Source organism: Podarcis melisellensis, assembly GCF_964234715.1.
Source record: "Podarcis melisellensis genome assembly, chromosome: 3".
NCBI classification, from domain to species: Eukaryota; Metazoa; Chordata; class Lepidosauria; order Squamata; family Lacertidae; genus Podarcis; species Podarcis melisellensis.
The window spans coordinates 101,433,652-101,458,159 of record NC_138530.1 but is presented as its reverse complement, the minus strand read 5'-3'; positions in this window follow the sequence as shown (position 1 = coordinate 101,458,159).

Below are 24,508 nucleotides of genomic sequence, written 5' to 3'. Positions count from 1 at the left end.
TCACTTTATTGGCCGAGGGAGCCAGTGTCATGTGGCCAGCATGACTAAGCCACTTGTGGCGAACCAGAGCAGCGCACGGAAACACCACTTACCTTCCCGCCGGAGCGGTACCTATTTATCTACTTGCACTTTGACGTGCTTTCGAACTGCTAGGTGGGCAGGAGTTGGGACCGAGCAATGGGAGCTCACCCCGTCGTGGGGATTCGAACCGCCGACCTTCTGATCGGCAAGTCCTAGGCTCTGTGGTTTAACCCACAGTGCCACCAGCGTCCTTATAATTGTGTTAATCCCCCACCCCCACTATAGTTGGCCATCAGCATAATTTAATGCTCAGCTCCTTAATATATCTTCTTTTTTCATCTTATTTCCAGCTCTCCTTTCCACTGGCATTAAAACCCCTCAAGATTACCATGGGGGATATCCGAGAGAGGCAGAAAACGAGTATATATATCTTCATTTCAGGGCTTCTTTGGGACCTACCTACTTGTATTTCCCCTGCAAAGGTTCTGCATCAGAGCAGCCCACCTTTTACAGTTGAGGAGGTCTGGATGGAAATGACTCCCTCTGGATTTCATCAGTGCCACTGTTGGTGTCAATCAGAGATGCTCACTGAGGAGCTGCGTGAGGTGTTCACTACTCCTTGGGGGTTCAAGCATGCTAGTTCTGCACATCTCATGGCTTTGCATGGCCCAGGGAAGGAAAAAAAGTTTGATGGCACCATACCCAATAAATGGAAAATTTATGTGCCATGTGTTTCCCTCTTGGACAATTCTCACCGAATTCAATGGGAGTTCTGGGTACCTCCCAGACAATATTCTGTCCTGTAATGAATAGGAGCTTCAAAATATCCTATTTTAGCCTAATTTAATTCTCCTTAAATTAAATGTACAGATATTTTTTGTTATTATGTGCTTATATTCCACTATTTGTCATAAGCAACCTCAAAGCAGTTTACATTGTGTGTCTGTGTGTGTGTGTGTGTGTCTATTGAGGCACCGTAACCACCCTGTTCCCTAAGGTGCAAATAACTAGACAACAGAAGGCATATTGGTTTGGGATCAAATAAGGCCACAACTTTATTGGTTGCAGATGTGAAGATTTTGACGTGCAGAGTCAATTAATAATGCAGAGTCTTCTTCAGTAAAAGAATAAAAGCTTTACTGAGTTAAAATAAACTTGTTTGCAAATAACAGCATAATGAACAGAAGATTAAACTAGCTTCAGAGCATACACAGAGTTTCCATAGAGCACAGGCTCCACCACACACACTGAGACTTAGACACTGAGACACTGAGTCACTTACTGATTCTGCCTGCAAGCAGATAGAATACTTATACAGTGGTACCTTGGGTTAAATACTTAATTCGTTCCAGAGGTCTGTTCTTAACCTGAAACTGTTCTTAACCTGAAGCACCACTTTAGCTAATGGGGCCTCCCACTGCTGCCGCGCCGCTGGAGCACAATTTCTATTCTCACCCTGAAGCAAAGTTCTTAACCCAAGGTAATATTTCTGCGTTAGCGGAGTCTGTAACCTGAAGCGTATGTAACCTGAAGCATATGTAACGCGAGGTGCCACTGTACAGAAATGAGTCATCCTCAAGATGAGTCACAGTGATTCAGCATGCTAAATGATTCTGCAGATTTTCAGCATTTCACAACATTGCTAGACTTCTTTACTGCTTCTGCTCTCAAATACCTTTGTCACATGACAGGTTTGGCCATAAGCATTGTGGTAAGCAACTACAGTGGTACCTCAGGTTACATACGCTTCAGGTTACAGACTCTACTAACCCAGAAATAGTACCTCGGGTTAAGAACTTTGCTTCAGGATGAGAACAGAAATCGTGCTCCGACGGCACAGCAGCAGCAGGAGGCCCCATTAGCAAAAGTGGTACCTCAGGTTAAGAACAGTTTCAGGTTAAGAACAGACCTCCAGAATGAATTAAGTTATTAACCCAAGGTACCACTGTATGTATGTCACTCCTGCCCATCCGCTGGGAGTGTTTCTAAGGGTGAAGCCAGTGTGGGGTGGGGATGCCCTATGAGCTATGTCAAATTGACGCATCCTCCAAGTGGTCCCCATTAGTGGAGTGGAATGACCCTAGCCCCCATCTGGGCATCGGACAGGAGCCACTCCTCCCAGATCCTTTTAACAGGATACCACAACCTATGGAAGGGCAGGCAGAGGCTACAACCTCCCTTGGAACCAAGACTAGGCTTACCATTGGGCATTGGCCTTACGATGTTGTGACTATTGCTATGAGGTAGGAGAAACCCAAATGGTGGAGCCAATTTGCCAGATGGGGGGGAAATCCTGAAAATATGGCGAGCGACGTTGTCAACAGCAAGGTGGTACCATCTGTAAAAACCCTAATCTGAAGGTGGGTGGATGGGGGAACTGCCGTGGCGAGAGAGAGGCCAGCAGGGTGGGAATTTATCCTTGCCCTGGGCACGGGGCCAAGCGCCGCTATTGGTCAGTTGGCCCTGTGCCCAGGAGAACACCCTCCAATTCCTGCTGCTGTTGGCCAATTTGGCAGCAAGAGGATGATCTGGCCTGCAATAGGCCAGTTCACAGAGGAGGCCCGGGGCCCGCTCACAAAGCTGCTCTCCCGAGAAGAGGCAAACAGACTTACTTTCTCTTTAAAATGCACATTCCAAAATGTATTTCATTTCAGCATGGGCATTTAAAAATCAATTTCTATGTGTTTTGGAGCTAAGAAACACAACATCACATTTGGAGAAGTGCCAAATCCAGTGAACAACTATCTTTGTATCTGCTCTTTGTATTTAATCTATTTGTATCAGGATGCACAGTGACCTGATTTCTTAAGCACCCTTAACTGCTGGGCTACTGCCTGTGGTGCTTCCGGGTTACCAGTTCCAGCAAAGGGATAGGCTGACAGCCAATGTGGGAGACTGTGAAAAGCAATCTAAGGATGCCAATATAAACATAACCCCGTGCACACACTCAAAATGCAATTATATTTGCATGTGTCAACATCAGCTTGCCATAGCTTTAATTCAAGGTGTAACAGGTTGACAAAGAAAATGACATTCTGGCCCGAATGACCCTACAAGTTCCGGACAAATATACAGAGAATCTAAAATGGGCTAGGGAATCTATAGATGAGATACCTTACATTTAACTGAACATGTACAGCAAAAGATCTATTAAAATAGCCTATATCAGTTGCATTACAAATGTCTGCTGCATTATTCCACATCAGTGCACGCACTAAAGTAGCCCGTCAACCTGAAGTTGGCAAAATAATGTTCTAAAAGGAGTAAATGCATTATTTCACATCCCTCTTGACAATCTGGATAGCCTATTTAAGCACCAACATCTCTGTCTTTCTGTCTCTCAATAATGCATGGCACGGCAAAAAATGACCAATTTATGCACATCATATTCATATTTATTTTTATATCCAGCTACTCCTACAGTCTAAACTCAGTGCAGTAAATAGCTCATGCTAATTACTTTAAAACCCATTACATTTTAAAGTCTCATAGCAGATGCAAACACCATTTCAAATGATCTCATTGTGTTGTCTACATAATTCATAAACCCTTATTGGAGTGCAAGCCCTAAAGAATGAATTTTGGGTGGTGGGGTGGCAGGGAGAAAGAGAAAGAGATTTTTCCACCCCCAACTTCATTGTGGAAAGATGCAAAACATGAAGGGGGCATGTTTAAAGATGATAGTGAGTGGTACACTAGATAGAAATTGCTTTATTTGTTTAAATTGGTTTTCTACCTGATCCTAAAAGCTCAAAGCAGATAACAAAAAAACACACATTGAAAATATAAAACTAATGCATGGCAAGTAAAAATATAATCCATTAAAATAAATCTACACCACTCTATCCCTAAGGCATTAATTTCTTCCCCCACCCTCAAGATGCAGAAAGATCTTTTCAGGTCTTCAGAAAACAGCATTAGCAGGGTATTTCAGATTCAAAGATTCTGAGGATTACACTCAGGTGCAAGGCTGACAGCGACAAGAAATGTTTTGCCTGAAGGCGGGGAAGTCCCATCGCGGTAGTTGCATTGGTTTCTGGTAGCACAGCAACTATGTAGAATCTGGGCCTTGGTTAGGGGGTGCAGGGCAGGCTGCATAGCACACACACATCACTGACCCGCAGCCCCTTAGCAGTGTTCTCTGCCCTCCAACAAATTCTGCTTCCTGAAGCAGCCACCTCACTCTGACTCTGAACAGAAAGGCCAGGCCAAAATTCTACAGCTCCCTGGTTTTTTGGTCCATTAAGCCAAATGTATGGACGTGAGAGCTGGACCATAAAGAAGGCTGATCGCCAAAGAATTGATGCTTTTGAATTATGGTGCTAGAAGAGACTCTTGAGAGTCCCATGGACTGCAAAAAGAACCTATCCACTCTGAAGGAAATCAGCCCTGAGTGCTCACTGGAAGGACAGATCCTGAAGCTGAGACTCCAATACTTTGCCCACCTCATGAGAAGAGAAGACTCCCTGGAAAAGACCCTGATGCTGGGAAAGATGGAGGGCACAAGGAGAAGGGGACGACAGAGGACGAGATGGTTGGACAGTGTTCTCGAAGCTACCAGCATGAGTTTGACCAAACTGCGGGAGGCAGTGGAAGATAGGAGTGCCTGGCGTGCTCTGGTCCATGGGGTCATGAAGAGTTGGACACGACTAAACGACTAAACAACAACAACAAGCCAAATGTAGCCCACACACTACATTTGGTTTTGCTGTTGCCTGTCCAGAACTGCAAAAACCAGGGAGTTGTCAAGAACCTGAGTGGGCACAATGGGAAGACATGTTAGGTTTGATAGCTAACAGGCTGTGCTGACGTGCATAGGCTAGTTGTGTATTCCTTTCAAAAATACTGAAGGGTGCATCTAAATGGGGGCTGACAACATCTTTGAGTGCAGTGGTCCTTAGCTGGGCATGCAAGAATTTCCCACTAATAAATGGCAGATCTCCCTTTCCTCCTAGTTTCTCATTCATTTCTTTCCACCCTACAGCTCCTGCTTTGATGGTCAGGGAAACGAATGGGATCCCAGGAACCAGCCACTTGCATGTTGAGGTCCCCCAAGCCACCCCTAAATAATTCACAATTCACACATACTTTTTGTTTAAGGTTTTTGGCATAATTTTGGCCACAACTTTATTAAAATACATAAACGTGAGTGGTTGCTTAGGCATTGGTTATGACTATCTGTCCCCACGCCCAGGGACAGAACTGACTTCCGGATTCCAGCAAAAGGCAGTAAGGGAAAACAATACTGGGGAGAGCATGGAGCCGGGCAGCAGACCCTCATCCCCCTTCCACATACTCCCGGAGGCTTGCGCGGCCCTAAGCCCCATTCAGGGGTACGGACGAAAGAATGACAAGCCCCTGGATTCTTTTAACGGAATTCCCTTTCCACAGCAGCACTGGAGGGGCAGGCACCGCCAATCCTTACCCCTCTACCAACCAATTTTTTAACCAATGTCTAACCGCAAGTTGTGACGATTTGCTATGCAGTAGGCAAAAACCAAATGGCACAAGCCAATCAGCCAAATGGACAAAATTCCTACCAGGCCCCTGCCCCAAAAGCAGACGACCCCATGACAGGCATAGCAAGGTCAACGCAATAGCCCTAGATTAGGGAGGGTAGGCGGGTGATCCGATGAATGCAGCAGAAGAGCCCAGTCAGTGCTGCGTGACTTGATTTTATAACCTTTGGTCTGTCCCCCTAAATGGCAACACCAAAATTTGCCCAGTAACCCAACTGCCCAATCACTGCGGATGGTCATCCATACTAACCCGCCCAGCAACAGAGGGTGGTCTGTCAGACCCCACCGCAACACGTGCTCTCAATGAAGGAGAACACGCTTTCTGGAAAAAAAGAAATTATTGGGGAACTGCATCCTAGCCTTATCTGGGGCCAGATGCACTTGACCCAGCTGAACCCTTGGCAAGATCATAAACTCTTATCTAGCAAATCCCTTCTGCTCTGAGGATGTGACTGTCTTACTCTGCACCTTTCTTTGCTGGGCTTGATTTCCTGTAGTAAAAAATGGATACACAGTGTGCACTGTACCAGCTGTCAGCATATTTTAGTGTTCCTTATACATATTTTAAAAGCTTTCACATAATACTCTGGCTATCTCGAAGGCGTGTGCTGCAATTCCCCGTTCTATCCTGTAATATTTTATCGGACTCCTTCACTGATCTTGCTCTTTGATAGCTGGTGAGAAACCGTCGGGAGATGGATCTCACATCTCTCTTGCTATATGTTTTTCACCCCCTCCAATCCTCTTGTTTAGCTCTTTAGTATATTTTTGTGTACCAGATATGTCACATTCCTCCTCCTCTTATCACAGGACCATTGGGTCAGATCATCTCCTTCAGTTCCAGCTGTGAAAGAGATGAAAGCTACAAAGAACTGCTACACAGCAGCTGTCTACCTATCTGTGGGCAGGCAGGGAGACTGTTTAATGAGGTAATGGCCCCTCCTTTCACTTTTGGTTGCTACAAAGCTCCTCCATTTAAGAATTAAAGAAAAAGAACTTTCCTAGGTCAGACATGGCTTTTGCCAGACCCTGTGGTGTTCTGACTAGCCACTAACAGGCATTTCAGGGGAGCCTGTGACAAAGATTGTCTTCTTTATCACTTCACTACCAAACTTTTAGAAGACATCTAAAGGCAGCCCTGTTTAGGGAAGCTTTTAATGTTTAATAGGTTATTGTATTTTAGTGTTTTGTTGGAAGCCGCCCAGAGTGGCTGGGGGGACCCAGCCAGATAGGCGGGGTATAAATAAATAAATTATTATTATTATTATTATTATTATTATTATTATTATTATTATTATTATTAGCCTTCTTGAGTTGCTTTGAACATGGAGTTGCATCTTATTTTTTTAAAATATAATTTTTATTATTTTCCAATACAAAAAAAAATACAATTGTGCCAAATTTTCACAGATTTTCACAAATTTGTTACATTTTAGACTTCCTTCAGCTTCTCTGACAATCATCCATATTTACTTCTCAGTTTGTGCATTTCTCTGTTTATATTGCCATTAAACTTCCCTCCCACTCCTGTTTGTTTTTTAACAATATATCTCTGTTTTCACAGTGCTTCTTGAAACCCCACCAGTGTTGTTTGCACATCACATGAGTTGCTTTGAACATGGAGTTGCATCTTAAGGCCACTTCATAGGAAACACTTTTGCGTGTTGAGACCCAGAAACCTCCCCCCTAAATAAATTCACACTTGACTCAAATTTTGGTTTTGGTTTTTGGCAAAATTTAGGCCACAACTTTATCGATTACAGAAGGTGACTGGTTGCATAGGCTCTGGTTCGACTAGTTCCCTGCCATGCAGGTAGTGCTGACCCAGTATTCCAGCAAAGGTCAGCCAAGGGCGAACACCTGGATAAGCAGAAAGCTGGGAGCCGGCTAACTCCACCACCCAAAAGTCCCCCTGGACTCAGGCATGGGCACAACCCCCTCTCAGGGGTTGACCAAACTATCGAGTCCTTGGATTCTTTTAACGGAATATCCTTCACATAGGGATGGCAAGAGCGTTCTCCCATCCCTATCACCTGAATCAGAGCCTATCCACAACCTTACAAGTTGTGACGATTTGCTACGCGGCAGGCGGAACCCAAATGGCAACAGCCATTCAGCAAAGTAGGGAAAATTTCTGCCGTGCCCCTGTCCCAATGACAGATGACACATGGCAGCATAGCAAGGTCAAGTGCAACAAGCACTAAAAGTAGAGAGAGGTGGGTGGGTGTTCCGAATGCACAGCCGAAAGAGGAAGCTCTGGGTCATGCGCATGGGCATAAATAGGTCCCTCGAACAATTTGGACTGTGTCCCATTGGCCAGATTGCACCCAGCTTCGAGGGACCTACCACTTGGGTGTTGTGACTAACCAACATACCCATCCACAACACAGGGTGTCGGTTGTCCAGGTCTCACTGCAGTACGTGCCCTCTTTAAGGGAGGACCCAATTTCACATAGATTTTATCATGGTGGTCTGAGGCACACATAGCCCCTTGGCTTGATATGGAGTGGGCACATCTAAAAAGAGTTGATCTGGGCTCAACTTCCATTCCTGTTATTTTACTGTTTTAATTGTTATGCTTTTTAACTGGCTTGTTTTATTGTACATTTTAATTAAGGATATTTCAATGCCCTGGTGGAATTGTTATTGCACACTTTAATTATGTATAGATATTATAATTGATTTTATAGTTGTAAACTATTTGGAAGCCACTTTGGCAGATAAGCAGTAAATCTATCAATTTATCAATTAGTCATTTGAATCATGCCCACATTAATTCACTGGTGCTCATGCCTCTTCTGAGCTAAGAACCTGTTCTGCTTCTGATGATGTCACTGGCAGCATTAAAAATAAATAAATAAATAAATAAATAAATAAATAAATAAACAAACTGCTTAATGCCCAAATAGGTTTCTAAGAGGTTTACAAGCCTGGAAACCAATTATACAATAATTAAAACAGAGATAGCCATAATTAAAATATGAAATAAAGCAATTTATTAAATACATTAACAGGAAAAGCCAGTCAAGAGTTCAGGGGAATCCCTGTGTAAATGAAGATGAGACCTCTTTTATTTCAGCAGGGAGTGCATTTCATGACACGGGTGCCACCAATGAAAAGGTCTGCTTGTACATCACCACAATGTGATGGTGGGCTGTATGTGACTTCTTCATAAGTTATGAAGTTGTAAAAGAAGAAGAAGAAGAAGAAGAAGAAGAAGAAGAAGAAGAAATTTAAAATTTAAGCATGGAGCAAGAACAGTAAAGGAAGCTTAGAAAGTTGTAATGTTCTGGCGCAGCAACACATTCTGGTTGCTATAATCAAGTATGCAGTCTATTGGGATCTGCAATTCGTATGGTGTCTCAATCAAACTATAAAGTGTAGAGAAGGAAAATACATACTAGCATTCATTTCACACCACAGAAAAGCAGAACAAATGGAACCATTTCACACTTCTTCAAATTGCAGGATTTGGGGGTGTGGCGGGGGTGGGGTGGCAGGGAGACACCCAAAATCTCACGCAGCTGATCCCTTTCTACAAGGTGATCCAATTCACTATCCAGATTCCACAAAGAACAGTATTAGGAATAAGCCACAACTGCAGAACAGATGCAGTGTAAAAGGTATCTGTCAAGGAAATATTTCCAGGAGACTTACGTGTCAGGCAAGTCAAAAACTACAGGAAAAGAAACCAACCCCCAGATTCTCTAGCCATTCTGACTTCCGGTGATGAGGAAATCCTTCTCAATAGCAAATTAAAGTAAGTGATTATCACAGAATTTTTTGGAGCTATCGGGTAACATAGTGCAACAGGTATGACCCGTATATTTCTTTTGGTACATACCGTAATTTTTGCACCATAACACTCATCTTTTTCCTCCTAGAAAGTAAGGGGAAATGTCTGTGCGTGTTATGGAGGAAATGCCTACGGGTGGCATGCCTACGGATTTTCCTCCTCTAAAAACTATGTGCGTGTTATGGTTGGGTGTGTGTTATAGAGCGAAAAATACGGTATTTCTTTCTATATGCTGTCCTCTACTATGCCTATTTGGAGTTACAAAGTGTCCAAACACCACATGCACACAAATAATGATCCACAGGGCAAACTGGGCAATTGGCCTGATTCACTATTCAGATCCTTTTATTGTCCTATAAAAGCAATCGAGCATCTATCCCTGTCCTTGATTCATGCACAAAAAGGGGTGGGGGTTTTTGCCAATCGGCTTTGTTTCTGCATCACCGATTTGTTTTCTCATATATTGAGCTCCTGGCATTTAAATATCATAAATTATAATCACTCATGTACCCATCCTTGTCAGTGTGACACACTTTCTAAAATTATTACTATTGCATACCATGACACTACCTTGTCTCTTGTGTTTTGAAAAGATGCTGGGATAATGCTAGGCCTTTATTAGTCATACCTGCGGTTCTGAGCCCTCCACATTCTAATGAGAGCTGTAGTTGCTGGCAGACCTGCCAGTAGCATCTTTTCTTGCAGAATTTCAAATAATGGAAGATACTACTCTACAGAGAAAGAAGCTGCTGAAAACAGCATTAGTTTATCCCTGTTTGGGGCCTCAGTGCTTGATGCTTCACAGGAAAGCAGTGCTAGTGAAATTGTTCAGTTAGTGACCCAACTCGTATTGTAGTTGAGGTCCGACACCTTACACTTGAACCAAGCTATGAGCCATTGAGCAATCATGCACTGTGGCCTGCTAGATGTTTGGCTATTCACTGTTGTGGTTCGAGGACCCGATCCCCGCTTTGTGGAATGAAGACACACAGACACCGAGCATAAGGTTAATGGGCAAGAAAAGGCCACAACTTTATTGATTACAGCAAGTGAGAAGGTATTGGCTTAGGCATTGGACCACAACAGATTGACTCCACCCACTCGGAGAGGGGTGAGCCCAAAAGGGGTTTATTCACCAGAAGGTGGAGCCTGTTGATGCTAATCCAACTATAAGCTCTCCCCTGATGTCACCAAGGGTCGTGCCATGGCCCCCCACCACACAGGCATCGGACAGGATCCATGACCGCCAGATTCCTTTAACAGAATACCCAAATTTGAAGGGGCAGGCGATGGCCACACCTAGCCCTTCCACACACCATCAACACATTCCAATGCCTAACCTAACCGCCAATACCAAGAAAGTTGTGACGATTGCTACGAGGTAGGCGAAAAAACCAAAAGGCCTAATGCCAATTGGAAAAATTCCTACCAGGCCCCCTGGGCAACCTGGGCGACCAACCTAAGGTCCATAGCAAGGCCAAGAGAAAACTAAGCTCTAAGGGAGTGGAGGCTGGGTGACTCGCAGCGAGAAGGCGGAAAATGAGGCGGAATGGCTGGTGCATCAGTAAGTTAAACTGCAAACCACGCCCCCTCCAAGCCGCCCAGTTGGGCGCTTACCTGTGGGCATGGTGCACCAGCCAGGTGAATGGGGCAGGGGGCGTAATGCCCTCTGCGTGATGCAGAAATCGCGTCCCACCCACAACACCTCCCCTATTGGAGGAGGAGAGGCTTTATTGCAGCCCCAGGCAGGCAGCAAAAACAAACAAGATGTTGAATGATTCCTCTGATGATCCACTATGTTTGGCTGGTGGGCTGTATTTGTGAACCTGTATTTGTGAACCTGAGACATAAGGAAAACTGACAACCTTTCAATGGTAGCCCCAAGCCAATGAATATTCCTATTGGTCCCAGGGTTGGCTGCAAGTCTGGTGTGGCTCAGCATGGGGCTGTCTAGTGTCCCTGTGGTGACAACTATAAAAATCCAAATTGAAAAGTTCATCTGCTGGAAACAAATTTTAATGAGGATTCATTAGTTAACAACAGCAGTATAATTTGTTTGTTGTTTTCCTATCCTGGTGTGCTATCAGTGGTGACAATAACTCCGGATCCTGGCCAACGACAGACTTTGCCCATTGCTGGTGCCAGGCATGTGAGGAATTGTTGCATGAGAAAAACAAACCCATAGTTTCCTTGAGTAGACAGAACTAGTTAAATGGTTCTTTGCAGGGCTTTTTTCAGCTGGAACTCAGTTCCGGCACCTCTCCGGTGGGCGCCATTGCCGTTATAAGAGAACAAGGGAGGCATTCACGATGAGTTCTGGCACCCCTTTTTCCAGAAAAATAGCACTGGTGACAGGTAACCCTTTACCTTCACCTCCTCTGCATTCCTGTGCGGGGTCATTCTGTGGGCAGGCTTGCTATCTGAGGAGAAACCGCAACAGCAGTTTATCAGCATTGGGCAGCTGCCATTGTAATTACCCAGAATGCCCTGCAGTGAGTAATTACAACAGTGGCCGCCCATCATTCACCAGAGCCTGTAAAAGTGGGGCTCAGAGCAGCAATTGGCCTTTGAAAGTTGCCTGACAATGCTGCTTCCTTCCGCAGGGCTTAAGGTGTCTGCAGCTCTAATCAGATAAAAATGCCCTTGAAGTGAATACGTTCAGTTTTCACACCTCATGACCTGTGCATCAGCCCTGTGTGGGTTACTCATTCCAAATATGAAAGCAAGGTAGATGAATTCCAATGCATATAAAAGTTGTAGAAAGATGCCCGCAGGCAAGCGCTGTTGGGATTTTTTTTTTTACATTTAGATTTAAATATAATTTTAATTAACTGTCTTTTAAAAGGAAGTATTCCCTTTTCTTGTCCTAAACATCCCATTTTTATACGAAGAGGAGCTTCCCTCCCCCTCTCTTCTGATCAGCTAATAACACACTGAACCCATTTCCTGCAGTCACAGAAAATCATTTTTCCCCTTCACAGATACTATCTCTCTTACAATAACTTCCAGTTCCAATATTTTACTACGTTCAATCTATCAGTGTAAGACGCATTTATGTCATCCTTATCCATCCGGCACATTTGGTTTGTCCTTCTCTCTCATTATGACCCCATCCCACTAAATGATTTACATTGCTGCCTACTTTACTGCATTGTAGAGAAGAGCGATGCTGAAACCAGAACTTATATTACAATGCGATAAAATTAATTTCCATGGAGAAAGCCACTTTTGTACTATTCAAGTGATAATCTTGGGGTGTGCGGGGGATGGTAACAGATTATTACTGGTTAGATAGCTTGGGCTATTCTGTGTTGAGTGAAATGATTGAGTCAAGTTATTATTTTGAGACAGTCAAAGCCTCTGAACGGAGCCTCTTCCCTTCATAATTATTTCAAAATGATCTTTGGAGCTTAGGGGAAACTTCAGGACAGAGGTTCATTAATGAGCATGGAGCCAATTTGCCAAAGTGTTAAATAAGTCACAGCTGCCAGGGCTCTGTGAAGAGAAGCCCTGCTGGATTGGGCAAAGATCCATCCAGTTCCTGTTCTCACAGTGGCCAACAAGATGTCTCAGGAAGACCACAGGCAGGACCTGAGTGCAACAGCAGTGAGAGAAAGCCAGTGTGGTGTAGTGGTTAAGAGCGGTGGACTAGTAATCTGGTGAACTGGGTTCAATTCCCCGCTCCTCCATATGCAGCTGCTAGGTGACCTTGAGTTAGTCACACTTCTCTGAAGTCTCTCAGCCTCACTCACCTCACAGTGTTGGTTGTGGGGGAGAAAGGGAAAGGAGATTGTTAGCCGCTTTGAGACTCCTTAGGGTAGTGATAAAGTGGGATATCAAATCCAAACTACTACTACTACTACTACTATTCTTCTTCTTCTTCTTCTTCTTCTTCTTCTTCTTCTTCTTCTTCTTCTTCTTCTTCTTCTTCTTCTTCTTCTCACTTGTGTTTCCCAGCAACCGGTATTCCGAGTAATCCCGCCTCTGACAGTGTAGACAGAACATAACCATCATGGTTAGTAGCCTTTCATGGTGCACATAAGGAAAGGGAAGAGAAAGGGCTGTAAGAGAAGTCCACAAAATGAACAAAACTGTAGCTGGCCCCTGAATTCATTTCAGGACCAAGGACAGCAGAGAACACACAATGGCATTTTTCATGTTCAGTATCTCACTCTACTGTCATCAGACAATTTGTATAGCAGACACTGGGAACAATAATAATATACAGTGGTGCCTCGGGTTACATACGCTTCGTTACATACGCTTCAGGTTACAGACTCCGCTAACCCAGAAATACTACCTCAGGTTAAGAACTTTGCTTCAGGATGAGAACAGAAATCGTGCTCTGGCGGCGTCGCGGCAGTGGGAGGCCCCACTAGCTAAAGTGGTGCTTCAGGTTAAGAACAGTTTCAGGTTAAGAACGGACCTCCGGAACAAATTAAGTACTTAACCCGAGGTACCACTGTAATAATTTATTATTTATACCCACCCATCTGGCTGAGTTTCCCCAGCCACTCTGGGCGGCTCCCAATCAAGTGTTAAAAACAATACAGCATTAAATATTAAAAACTTCCTTAAACAGGGCTGCCTTCAGATGTCTTTTAAAGATAGGACAGCTGCTTATTTCCTTCAAATCTGAAGGGAGGGTATTCCACAAGCCGGGCACCACTACTGAGAAGGCCCTCTGTCTGGTTCCCTGTAACCTCACTTCTCGCAATGAGGGAACCACCAGAAGGCCCTCGGTGCTGGATAATAATAATAATAATAATAATAATAATAATAATTTATTATTTATACCCTGTCCATCTGGCTGGGCTTCTCCAGCCACTCTGGGCAGCTTCCAACAAAATATTAAAATACAGTAATGCATCAAACATTAAGAGCTTCCCTAAACAGGCAGTGGGAAGGGGGATTGTGGCATTGGCCGAACCCTGCTTGGAAGCAGGCCTTTTGTTACATTCTTATCCCAATGGATTTTTATCTTCTGACTGGAGAAGAAGAGCCTACACAAAGCATCTTTACAAAGTGGGAGAAAGGGAGAACTGTCCACGTATTTAGCAGGTCCTCTCAAATTTACCTGATATCCCATCACATTCCAAGCTTCAGTTCTTTCATCAAAATCAATGGCACATTGCATTATTCAAAGCAGCCCTCTGGTACTAATTTGCTGTTTACTTCAACAAGATTAGCACCTGTTGATGTACCTTTTCATTACAAAAGCAGTACAGAGACTAAGCTTAGTGTTAAATAATTTATATATTTTTCGTAACTTTTCTTATTTGTGCTCCTCTGTTGGAAATGACTAGAAGCCTGGATCACAGTTAAACCAAAATAAAATAAAGGAAAGGAAAGGAAAAAGAAAAGAAAAGAAAGTAGAAATATGGTTGTCTCCATGGGCTTCCTTCAATCAATAATACTTTTTTCACCCAAATGGAATTGGTTAATTTGTTATGGAGTTGTCAAGGAAACACTGAATAGGAAGTGAAAGTTATCCTGTCAAATAATGAGGGGTTATTAACTATTTACAAGGGTTTTTAAAAAGAGTATTATAATTGAAAATAGCTGCATTAATTGAAGTCGTTCCACTGCACAGGTATAACAGATGACTATCTGGGGTAGAAGTGGATAATGAGGCATTTATTTCACAGTTTTCTATAGCTCTGCATCAAGGATGGGAAAACTGTGGCCTCCAAGGAGCTCAGGGTGTCATATATGGTTTCCCCTCTTCATTTAATCCCTGCAATAACCCTTTGGGTGCCATGGAGTGGCTGGCTGCAGAGGAATGGTGGGTGGCAAGAGTTGTGGAACCCTCAAAGAAATCGCAGGGGAAGAAGGTTCAGATCCGAGGCAGTGGTGGTGGGATCATGACATCATGTTAGTTAACACTGCACACACAGTTTATTAGGAGAAATGTTGACAGATTTTTGCTAGGATTTCTTCTTTTCTGTTTTCTTTTAAAAGCAAATTAACACAGACACTTGGCTTTTGCATGTGACTACTGCAGTGAAAATGGCAGGAGGAAGCAGTACCTGTGAAAGAGGAGTGGCAAATGAAACTGATGGAATATGCAGAACTAGCAAGTATAACTTGGAAAATTAGAGAACAAGATGAGACAGCCTTCAAGGAGGGCTGGAAGCTGTTTGTAGATTTTTTAATATATATTTTTTTTAGTCATAAACATATTAAAACACTAGCCGGTTTGCAGTAAGCTCAGCAGTAAAAGTCACTCGGAGAATAAGGTGGGGCGGGGAGAGAAGGAATAGATTAATCATAATATGCAGCAGCAATAGGTAAACCTGAGGAAACCATGGAAAGGTGGAAGGGAAGTGCCGGAATGGGTTACTTCTGGATTTGCTGCTCGTGCACATGCAGAAGCGCTAAATTGTGCTTTGCACATTCGCAGAGCAGCGCTTTGTCAAGCGTCCCTTTCGTCAAGCGTCTGGGGCTCTGGAGTGGATCCCGGATGCAAAAGGAGGTACGACTGTATTGTATTTTTTTGTGGAATAGATAGGTAGATGAGAGAGAGAGAGGAGAGAGAGAGAGAGAGAGAGAGAGAGAGAGAGAGAGAGAGAGAGAGAGAGAGATGATAGATAGATGGATGGATAGATAGATATATAGATGATAGATAGATAGATGATAGATGATAGATAGATGATAGATAGATAGATAGATAGATAGATAGATAGATAGATAGATGATAGATAGATGATAGATGATAGATAGATATAGATAGATGAAAGATAGATGATAGATAGATAAATGATAGATAGATGATAGATAGATGATAGATAGATAGATAGATAGATAGATAGATAGATAGATAGATAGATAGATGATAGATAGATAGATGATAGATAGATAGATAGATAGATGATAGATAGATAGATAGATAGATAGATAGATAGATAGATAGATAGATAGATAGATAGATAGATTAGATAGATAGATAGATAGATGATAGATAGATAGATAGATAGATAGATAGATAGATAGATAGATAGATAGATGATAGATAGATAGATAGATGATAGATAGATGATAGATAGATATAGATAGATGATAGATAGATGATAGATAGATCTAGATAGATGATAGATAGATGATAGATAGATAGATGATAGATAGATAGATGATAGATAGATGATAGATGATAGATGATAGATGATAGATAGATAGATAGATAGATAGATAGATATAGATAGATAGATATAGATGATAGATAGATAGATGATAGATAGATAGATAGATAGATAGATAGATAGATAGATAGATAGATAGATGATAGATAGATAGATTAGATAGATAGATAGATATAGATAGATAGATAGATAGATAGATAGATGATAGATAGATGATAGATAGATGATAGATAGATAGATAGATAGATAGATAGATAGATAGATAGATAGATAGATATAGATAGATAGATAGATGAAAGATAGATGATAGATAGATAGATGATAGATAGATAAATGATAGATAGATGATAGATAGATGATAGATAGATAGATGATAGATAGATAAATGATAGATAGATGATAGATAGATGATAGATAGATAGATAGATAGATAGATAGATAGATAGATAGATAGATCTGGATTTAAGATTGGAAGATGAGAAACTGGGGGAAACCAAAATCAGCATACCCATCCCTCCCCAGCTGGGAGAGAGCCCTAATGGGATACTGCTGATCATTGTAGGCAATATTGACCTAGGCAGACCAAGGGTCTGTCTTTAAATAAGGCTGCTTCCTATGTTCCTCCATGCCCAGAATTCCATTCATGGGAGAAGGGCTGATTCTTTTTGCTGAATCCCCCTGCCTTTGCTCCCTGTAACTCCAATACAGTGAGTTGTGGGGGCATCCAGAACAGTCCGGGAGTTGACATCTCCACGTCCTTCCATCAAGAGCCTCCACCAAATTGTGACCCATTCCACAAATGGAAGGCATTCTTCTGTTTCTGGAAGGGCATCTCGGGATCCAGTCCATGAAAGACACAGGGTCTGGTTGTACAACTTCAGCAATCAATGGCTGTTTCCCATACACTTCTAGCTTCATTGTTCAGCCCATGCACAACACTTCATTAATTCTGTACTGCAGAGTAATATTAAATGCTTTAAGATAGCCGTACTATCTTAAAAGAGTAAACACATGGCACATGGCCAATATGAAAAACGTTTTTAATTAATACATCAATCTAGATTGTAATTTTATGACAAAGGCAAGTGTTCTAATGGCCTTGGTTCTGAGATCTCAATGAAAGGCTGAGGAGCAGCAGACAAATGAATGAACAATCAGAACGCTCTGCCAGAATTTAACGCTTTCATGCCATTGCTCCTCCATCTTATAGCAGAGGGGAATGTAAAACATTTCCCAACCCTTTGTGAGAATCCAACAAAGCATGCACAGCTTAGACAGCCTATCTGGATAAGGAAAGAGAGGTACAGAGGTACCTCTGGTTACGAACTTAATTCGTTCCGGAGGTCCCTTCTTAACCTGAAACCGTTCTTAACCTGAGGTACCACTTTAGCTAATGGGGCCTCCCGCTGCCGCCACCACGTGATTTCTGTTCTCATCCTGAGGTAAAGTTCTTAACTCGAGGTACTACTTCCAGGTTAGCGGAGTCTGTAACCTGAAGTGTTTGTAACCCGAGGTGTTTGTAACCCAAGGTTCCACTGTATGCCCAGAACGGTTCTTAGATGCAATATTCCTGTTCCCTGAACTTGCCAGGGATGCAGAATTCCCAGCATGCTTCCAACGAAGTGAAAAAAATAGCATTTTTGTCAGGTTAGCCCTAACTCACTTTTGTGGGTGATCATGGTGTGCCTGGCAGCAGCAGCCCACCTGGCAAGAACAAATTCTGGCTTCATTGCAGGGCCCCAGTAATGAATCTCCCCATTTGTTTCTTGTTTGCTTTCTCAGTTCTGCCCAGCTCCAATCGCTGTTTTTGTGCATTCAGTAAAAAATTTTCAGGTTGAAGCTACCTCATCACTGCCTAATCCAGTACATGTTTTCTCAGAGGTAAATCCCACAGTGTTCAATTAGTTTTACTCTCAGGTAATGTGTATGTATTTATAGCCTTAATCCCCTTCTGTGTGTGTGTGTGTGTGTGTGTGTGTGTGTGTGTGTGTGTGTGTTGGGGTAACCTGCTAAATTGCTTGTTATATACCCATTTATGTTAGATATTTAGCTGCTTAGTGCTGCAGTTGTATAACTTCTCCATTTTCTTCCATTCTTCGTTGAACAACAATAACATAACATTAATAGAACTTTTATATAGCCACCCATTCTATATTTATATAGCATCGGGGGTGGAATGGCACATCTGAACAGTGGTAAGCAGCTGTAAAAGACTATAATGGGACATCCATTGTTGCATAAAATAATTTTGCAAATAGGGAGGTGGAGGAGGAGGGCAAGAATTTGAACACATGGATCCCAGCCAGGGTTTGGGAAGGGAGAATATAGATCCTTGCCAAAAAAAAAAAAAAAAACCCAATAGGATCAACTTCAAGGGGAATCAAATACATCTTTTTTTCTTTTTCTTTAAAGGTTAAATATATTTTTCCTGCCTCATATCCCCCCTACTAGATTCAGTGGGGCAGTTACATTAAGCTGCTCCAGAGGCAGGGACTGGGGAACAAGAAGACCAAATGTTTGTGGGTGTGGGTGTGTGTGGGTGTTAAAAGAGTCCATAACTTTATTGATTACAGCATGGTAAGTGGGGTTGGTATGGCATTGTAGTATGGATCTGTTTCTATTTCCAACTTCTAATATGTGGGCTCAAAGAAAATGCATTTCCCAGCATGCCTGAAGTGGGAATAAACTGACTCAACGTGGTGCTGGCCAGGCACCTGTCATCCTACTGGTAACTTAAGTGGCGTCAGGCCTTGCCCTACCTGGGCTATGATTGGGAGTTGGTACACCATCTCAGAAACCTATGTGGAGTCCCCACTGTCTTTGAGATCCAGCCCACTGCCATTTCTGCCCAAATTCTGACAAAGAAAAGCTATTGCCTAACAAAGCTGGCTTTTCACTGAAAGACAAATCCCCCACAGTAACATGCCTATTGCATTCAGCCTTAGCTCCAAAAAACAGCAGCAACTTAAACCCCTGCGAAAGCTACTCAACTGAGGGAGGGGGGACTCAGGAAACACAAGGAGGAAACAAAGGACTTTTAACTAAGTCCAGTTAAAAGGCTGTCTCTCCTCCCACTCCCACAAACCCTCCAAGTGTCCCTGTTTTCCAGGGCCAGTCCTGGATTTACAGAAGCCATCCTGGTTTGACCCCAGAATATCCTGCTTCTCCTTAGGACATCTCTATTTTCATTGGAGAAATGTTGGAGGGTATGGTAGGTATGGAGTTATGCGACCCCTGAGACAAAGAGATAAGTAACTATACAATCTTTAGAAGACATATGAAGGCAGCCCTGTATAAGGAACTGTTTTAATGTTTAATGTTTTATTATATATTTTTATATGCTGGAAGCAGCCTAGAATGGCTGGGGCTGGAGCGCTCATACTATGCACCCATGGGGCGCTGCCCACAGTGAGTGTCCCAGAGGGGCAAGGCAGTGATGTCAAACCCCCTCACGGAATAACACCCAGAGCGGACTACACCTACCGCACCCCCTTCCTCCACCAGTGGCTGGGGCAACCAAGTCAGATGGGTGGGTTATGATGATGATAATGATGATGATGAAGTTGATGAAATAGGATATCCCTATTTTGAAATAGGGTGTCCCTCTTGAGAGTCCCATCAAACCTCTCCATTCTGAAGGAAATCAGCCCTGAGTGCTCACTGGAAGGACAGATCCTGAAGCTGAGGCTCCAATACTTTGGCCACCTCATGAGAAGAGAAGACTCCCTGGAAAAGACCCTGATGTTGGGAAAGATGGAGGGCACAAGGAGAAGGGGACGACAGAGGACGAGATGGCTGGACAGTGTTCTCGAAGCTACCAGCATGAGTTTGACCAAACTGCGGGAGGCAGTGGAAGACAGAAGTGCCTGGCGTGCTCTGGTCCATGGGGTCACGAAGAGTTGGACATGATTAAACGACTAAACAACAACAACATTTTATCAGAGAAATGTTGGAGGGTATGCTCCTGAAGATCCCACGAGGCCAGGTGAGAGCAGGAGAGGTCTCGCAAGATCCCAGGCAGGACCAACCCTCCCTTGTGCCTGGGAGGCAGCACTGCAATCCCACAAAATGATCCCTAATGTACAGAAGTGGCACTGAACTGTAAGCAGGATTGCAGCATTGTAAGGTCTTTTCTTTTCCTCCTCTCTAGGCAACTTTTTATTTCCCACTGCAACGGAATTATTTTCCAAAACAATCTTAAATCGTATTTCCTCCCCACCCGCTTCTCCTCACCTTTGCGCTTTTTCTGCAGCTTGAAATGAAAGTCCCGACCTTTGGCCTGGCAATCTCTTCCCTTTGCACATTTTCTTTGACTGATTCCAAACCCAGCCTCCCACACAAATGAACGTACCAAATCAGGCAGGCAGACTGGAATATCCTTCCTCTTTACTCCACATTCTTGAAAGGAAGAGGTAGAGGAGAACAAGCTGGGGCTTGCACCGTAGGTCTAGAGGTTTATTAGGTGTCTTGTTAACAGTCTTGCATAGCAGCTTCAAGATTAACCAATTTAGACTGTAATCTTAAATAGCCCCCTGGAGTTCAGTGGGGCTGACTTCTGCGTGGACATGGGTAGGAGTTTTATCCTGCCAAGGGGGTCTGGAAATAACACTGGTCCTTTTTAGCCAAATAAAGAGAGCAGCATCATGGAAAGAGTTCAGATTGATTGCAGACTGCAATGAGAATAAATGATCCAGTGGAATTTTCCAAATTCTGGACCCGGAATGCAACATTCAAGACACTTTCATAAAATTCTCTTTACAGGAGTATACCGTTACTGTGGCATAAGCCCACTCCTGCCCATAAAGATTATGCCGCAATAAACCTGTTGCAGTTAACAGTGTGCAATCCTATAGATGCCTGGTCAGAATTAAGTCTCATTGAGTTGAATGGGGGTGTATAAAACTGTAGATTAGAATTTAAGATACTCAACATGTCCGTGACATGCTGTAACAAGGGAGAGAGTGATGGGGGTTTCTCTCCTCTTGCCACCACCCCACATGCCTCTCAAACAGCCTGTACTGTGGCAGGAGAAAGAAGGGGGATTGTTCTATATGCTAACCTGAAATGCCACATGTAATGTCTGGAGGAGTGTGACTCCAAATTTTCCAGAACAACTCAGCTGCCATTGGGTTGGGAACAAAACCAAGGCAGCTGTCTACCAGCTCCGTTTGGTACATTGGCTGAGATCCTAACTGCCTGCGCACTGTCTCACCCGAGTGGTACATGCCCTGGTTATCTCCAACTTGGTCTACTGCAATGCACTCTATGTGGGGCTACCTTTGAAAGTGACTCAGAAACAAGCAGCCACCAGGACCATATAACACCAGTCCTGAAAGACCTACATTGGTTCCCAGTACGTTCCCGAGCACAATTCAAAGTGTTGATGCTGACCTTTAAAGCCCTAAACGGCCTCAGTCCTGTATACCTGAAGGAGCATCTCCACCCCCATTGTTCAGCCCAGACACTGAGGTCCAGCTTCGATGGCCTTCTGGCGGTTCCCTCACTACGAGAAGTGAAGTTACAGGGAACCAGGCAGGGGGCCTTCTCGGTAGCAGCGCCCGCCTTGTGGAATGCCCTCCCATCCGATGTCAAGGAGATGAGAAACTATTTGTTGTCGTTTAGTCGTGTCCGACCCTTGTGACCCCATGGACCAGAGCATGCCAGGCACTCCTGTCCAACTTTTTAAATACTTGCTCATCTCCTTGACATCAAATGGGATGGTGTTCCATCTGAAGGTCGCCCTGTATAGGGAAGTTTTTTAAGTTGGATGTTCTATTATGTTTCTGAATATGCTGAAAACCACTCCTAGAGTGGCTGGAACAACCCAGTCAGATGCGTGGGGTACTATTATTATTATTATTATTATTATTATTATTATTATTATTATTATTATCATCATCATCATCATCATCATCATCATTATTCAGTTTGCACAATGGGACTTCCAGTTGCTGCTGAAGTAATTCAAAATAATTTTAAAAGTTTATTTAAAAGGATCCAGGGAAAGTGTTAGCATTAAGAGGCAGGCAATTGTGGAAGGTTCTTCAGAGAAAATTACTTTGCCCCAGGCCCCTCCAACCCTAGAGCAAATTCTGAGAAAACTCCTTTTGTAAGGCAGTCTCTAGATTCAGAGGGGCCAGGCCCTAGCTCATTACAGGGCGAGGCTTTCTAAGGTTTTTCGCTCTGTACACACTCCCATTTCCTCTGCATCCAGTGCCCTCCCACCACTGTCTTGGAAGGTGATGTACAAACAACGTTAGCCACAACCCATGCCTACTCCGTTGTTTCTTATGAAATGCTGTATTCCAGTGCGTCCCCATCCCCCGCCGAATCAGCTTTGATCTGATTTGAGAAAAGGAGAGCATCCTAGCTGCCTTTTAAGCTGGCAATGTGTGCACAGACTTTGTATTGTGAATTCACCTGATTCTGAATTTACTTTGAACGCGGTTGCTCAGTAGTACAAAATGTAAGTCGAGGTTTTGCGTCCTCGGGATGTTTGAATTAGAAAGCCGGCTTATCTATCTGGTTTCCTCCTGGGTATCAGGGCAAATGCTAAATGGAGAAAGGAGGGAATGTTGTGAGCCAGTTGTCTGAACCCTGATTTGCTTACAAAAAAAAATAGAATTGTTGCTCTCTCTCACACACATACGCACACACACAATTTTTAGCAACTTTTTTTAATTGGAGATTTTATTGGATTTAGAGACAGGGGAAACAGTGTAACAATCCTGAATTTGGATGGGGTTCAAGCACAGTTCTTGATTTATGCTTTACAGCTGAGCACTTTATACTTTCGATTCTGCATTAGCCACACACACTCTATTTTTGTTGAAAGAAATTAAGGTTCTCCATGGGTGGTGGTCTCAGAATAGAGATTGCCACATTATTACAACATTACAGGAGCATAAAGGAACCAATATGCGGTGCCCTGAGCAAGTATAACAGTTTATTTTCTTTTTACGAAGGCCACGTTGACGGTACAGCTGCACCTCACTCCTGTAGACAAAATGAAAATGGATATTGGAGCTTGTGTTTACTAAAGCAGATAAACCTGATTATCTTATGGGACGATGCCATGCTCCGGCGGTACAATATGGAACATCATGTTAGCTCATGCATGCCATGCCATGCTCAGAAATAGAATTAGGTGCTCGTAACCATCTGGGGCTATGCGCTCAGCAAAGAGTGGTGTTTGGGAAGCATTTTAGGTGATGGGGAAAGGGAAAGGATTTCTGGATATCCTGCGGTTGATATCCCAAGCATCGAGTCGTAAGGTAATCCGGTTTTCTACATTTGCGCCAGCCACACAATCGGAAAGGAAAATGGAAAGAGGGAAACATCAAGCTACTGGATAATTGATTCAACTGGATGGGAATGCCCAGCCTGTTTTTCAACAGATGTGCCTCCTTCAAAATTAACAGTTTTATATCTATTTCTCACTGTGCATAAGTTTCCCCCTGTTTCAGAAACTCCTGCTGGTCTATTTGCAGTTCACTGTCCTCTCCTCTGTTTTGCCCCTCTGCCTCCTGGTAAATAATAATAATAATAATAATAATAATAATAATAATAATAATAATAATAATTTATTTATATCCTGCCCATCTGGCTGGGCTTCCCCAGCCACTCTGGGAGGCTTCCAAAAAAATATTAAAATACAATAGTCTATTAAATATTAAAAGCAGGGCTCCCTTCAGATGTCTTCTAAAAGTCCGGTAGTTGTTGTTCTCTTTGACATCTGGTGGGAGGGCGTTCCACAGGGAGGGGCCACTACCGAGAAGGCCCTCTGCCTGGTTCCCTGTAACTCAATAGTGACCCACCTGCCAGAAAACTAGCCTACTGTCTTCAGCAAGCCACTTCTGTGTTGCATACTGGAGATGGGATTCCTCCCTGTCTCTTCTAGGAATGGACTTAGCAATCTAATTCTGTCCCATTTCAGTGTCACTGTTGCTCAGGCATAAGTCTGTTCCATCCCATTCTCTATGGATACTTTTAAAAGAAATCACCAAAGAAAAATATCCACAAACGTTTTGTGT